Source organism: Atta cephalotes (assembly GCF_000143395.1).
Source record: "Atta cephalotes unplaced genomic scaffold scaffold00047, whole genome shotgun sequence".
Taxonomy (NCBI): domain Eukaryota; kingdom Metazoa; phylum Arthropoda; class Insecta; order Hymenoptera; family Formicidae; genus Atta; species Atta cephalotes.
In genome coordinates, this window is record NW_012130111.1 from 32,555 (window position 1) to 37,128 (window position 4,574).

Sequence of the window (4,574 nt, forward strand, 5' to 3'; positions counted from 1 at the left end):
TACGTGCGAATATAGTTATGCATTAAAGTGGCTCCAGACATGGCTAATGTATCCTATATTAGCAAATATTACACATCTACATTATATACATATGTCATATTAATTATCTATACAAATATAGATCAATATTTAACAAATGTGTACAAAGTTGGCGTACGTCAGCCATGGCATCTAAAATCAATTTTAATTTCTCATGTTTCTTGTTTATCTGATTGATTTAGAATGAGATTTAGAAATAGTCGATAAAACAAATTTTTAAACTTCGATAATTTCACAATATAATTACTCATTCAATTACTTGATATTAATTTCCACAATGAGTTTCTGCGATTTGCGTCGTATTCTTGGACAATTCACGTATTTCATAATGCAGCAATCATCCAATATACGTTATGATACAGTAAAATGAGCTGCATGCTTACGATTTTAGTAGCTATACTATGGATGCGCTCCGTTATGCGCTTACAGAACTTGTAAGCATCATATATCATTGTTTAATATACTTGATAGACAACAAAGATGAACTGATGCTTTTAGCGTGTAAGCGTGATGAAAACGGAACATACCTTATATCGTTAAATGCAACAGCGTGTAAAATAGTCATGGAAATAATGCTAATAAAATTATTCAGCAAGAATAGGCGAGAAATGTTCATTTTATCTCAGCACGTTGCAGAAAATATTATTTATCGAACTTTTCTTCGAAGAAATCTCGAGCTTCTATGACTATTAAAAATTACTCTAATTGTTTGACATTTAATTAAAATCTTTTCGTGATAATCTTTTTACAAATATTATAAATTTTCTGTTAGGTTAATTTTTAAACATGCATTTTTTTTTATATTTGCAAATTTAGCTTGGTGTTAATTTTGCATTAAATGAGGAAATGATTGATTAAGGTCAAGTAGAAAAAACAAATGATAAAAATAAGAAATGGGAAACATAAATTAATCGAATTTTAAAGAATAAGGATCGTATAATTCATATAGATAAATTTGGATTGGTTTTATTCAATATTGACAGTGAAGTTTGATATTAATAGCTCCAATAATTATTGAATGCTTAAATACCGGAAAAAGACTAATGAAAAATGAGCAAAAATAAAAGATAAAAAGCAGATCATCAGTAACAAAAAATTAAAAATATGATAACGCACTTTTATATTTAAAATTATTCTACATAAATCTACATGTTTAGTTTTTTGTTTAATTTAATTTTTATAAAAACTTGAATATCGTCGCGTATATTATCATGAAATATTATACAACCATAAATAGTTGGAAAATTTATGTTGAACATATTTTATGTGTCACCGAACAGTCCATGCAAACATTTATATTAATTTAACATAAGATAAATATAGAAAATAACACAAACATGATTAATAGAAAAATGTAATATTTTGACACAATTTGTTTCCAAATTTTGTCAAAGTGTTACATTTTATATATTAAATTAAGTCTTACATTCATTTTGTATTCATTTGTCTTAGAATTTACATTTAAAATTATTATTATATTATTTTTATGTTATTTGTTTACTTATGAATTATGTTATTTTAACATTAATTTAGAAATATCGTTAAATATCAATATTGAAATAATATATTATATAATATTTTTTATGATATAATAATATATTATATAATATTTTTATTATATTATATAATATTCATTAACGTTCAGATCAACTCTATTTAAATATTTTAACAAGGATTGATTTCATCACAAGCAGAAAATGTTTTTTACGTACAGTATCAAAAAAGGTTTCGAGTAACAGATTCAAATTGAAAATAGAATTTATACTGTTCACATGTTTGAATTTAGCGATTTCAATGCCCGATGAAGGCTACTATTCGATGTCTTTTAAGATAAAGAAAAACATAGATGTAACTAAAGTTCATTTTTTTACTAAGAAAGATTAATTTAAATTTAAATAAATTAAATTAAATTGTATAAACCTTGTTTTTTTGGCAAAATTAATCAAAATTTTTAATATAATACAAATAAATAATAAATTACTTATAACTTATAAGGATTAATATTAGTGAGAAATCGAAAATTAATTAATTTATCAAATTCAACTTAATTTTGCTAAATTTATAACTGTGTGTTTAAAGAATATGAAGAAAATTGTATCAAGTACAGATAGAACGACATTCGACAGACGTCCAGAACAGCATGAGAGGGCATTCGCTACGCTCTCTCGTGCCGCGATTTGTCCGCTCAATTTCACGGTTCTTTCGGGAAAAATGGGAAAATCTCTCCTTTTGGCCATGGCAACGAGTGTGGGAAATAGACCGCGTTATTCTCCCGCGGTTGACTCTGCGACACGCCCATGGCGAACGCGCGGATTAAAACGTTCCTTTCAGTCTTATGCTCATCGCGCTGGTAATGAACGGTTTAATGCTAGCGAATAATCATAGGGGACTGTAGTTTAATTCAATTATGTTATATTTGAATTGATGCGAAAAACACAAACAAAATATATATGCACGCGTGCGAGACGTAATATAAAATTAGATTAATAACAAAAATAATAATTTTAAATTTTTCAATGTGTGTTTGTAGAATTATAATATTGTATTAAAATAACAAACATACAGCTCGATTTATATTTGATATTTTTACAATATTTTGCTTAAATGATATTTTAATAATATTATTCTTAAATGAGGAAATATATTACATTATGCGATTTATTTAATGGAGTAAACATTCTTATTTCTAAAATAACTTTTTAAAATAAATTTTGATTCTTTTTTAGACGATAATTTGATTTTACATTTATTATCTATTTGTATTTGTGCATATCATGCATTACTAAGTATAGCTAAATTTTCGAATATATTTATATAGTAATTACCTATTTTTTATTACCTTCAATATCTTCTTTAGAAGTATACAGTTCTTGGAATTATCCATATTTTGCAAAAAGTGATACAAAGATTCCTTTTTTTAATAAATAAAGACATTTTTTAATAAATAAAAATATATATTTAAAAAAGACCAAAAAATTAGTAAAAAGATTAATCATAGATATTATCATGATCTCAAATAAAATATATAATTATTCTTTCACTGAGTGGTTTATGTGAATTTTCTTGAGATATTCCATGATTTATTGGAGTTCTAATACTTTAGATATTAAAAGAATTTAAATATTTTAACTTTAAATATTAAAAATGCTACATTATAAAAAGATCGAGTCTTAAAAATACATTTATTTCCCTTAACTTTGATAGAGCAGAGTGCCCTCGATCGACTAATCTGTTCTTTGCGATGATAATCGAAGCCATTGTCACCACCGCAATTTCTGGATAGCCTTCCGGAACGCGTCCGCGGCACGATTATTAGTTTTCCGCTTCTTCCGGAAGCCGTCGGCTCGTTCTCATCGACCGCAAAGGACGTGGTAACGTCGCCGTCCACAGCTCATCGTACGTTACCACGCTGTATAGGGGAGAGTCGTTCTTTCCGTGTCCTCCGGGTAGGCGTGGCGGCGTCGGGAGAGATGATTTATCCCTCGCGCGAGGCGCAGTAACTGCCGAGATCGCTAGCTAAACGACCACGCCGGTCCTTTTCGTATTAACCGTAATGCACTCTGCTTTGCTATTGTGTACACTGTATACGATCCCGATCCCTCCCTTCTTCCCCTTTTGCTCCTATAAGGTCCCTTCAACCCCCTTTTCAACTACCACTGACGATCTTTCGTGTTTTTCCACCTCTCATCATCTTCTTCTATATCATTTTAATATTCTTGTAAAATTTTTCTGTTATTTGCAAAAGATTTTTGATTGTCGTAAAAATTACAGAAATGTTACTTTATTGAGATTATCTCTGCCGCTTGTTCTCTGCCTGCTAGCTTGTTTTATGTTGTTGTCCTTTGCTTTTAAAAGTAAATTGATAGCTAGATATTATTACTTTATATTGTCGTTTCGTTGTCAGAAAAAACTTTTTTTATTTTTGAGCAATATGTCACATTGATCCAGAAATAGCAAAATAATATAATTTTAATGAATAGTGTATATTTATACCGTAGTATGGTGTTTCTATTCATTTATATATCTGTTTTTTAAGGATTGTAATAATCGTAATATTATTGTAAGAAAAAAATCATGGTTGAAAAAACAAAACTTTATAATAAACTAATTTACAAAGTTTTATATAAAAACATCTGAAGACCGTTTTTAGAATTTTTTACGCTCAGTCCGAATCAGTCCGAAATATTTCCATCATCAGGTCCGATTTGTGAAATATAAGAAAATATATCTTTTTTTCCAATATATACAATATAGACAAATTTTATTAAAATTAGAAAACAAACAGAAGAACGTTTAATTTTTGTTTTTATATGACTTTGGATTAAGTTCACTTCTCAGAGTTTAAAAGCATTCCTCTCAATATCTCCGATAATTTTTTTAATTACCTCAAGTCTTAGTAGAATTCGCCTTGATCATATTTGACAGATTCAATATTTGGAAAGAAATGCTATATCTTAAAAATTAAATTAAAATTAAAATATATTTTATATATTTTAAAATATATATTTTAAAAATATATATTTAAATATATAAAA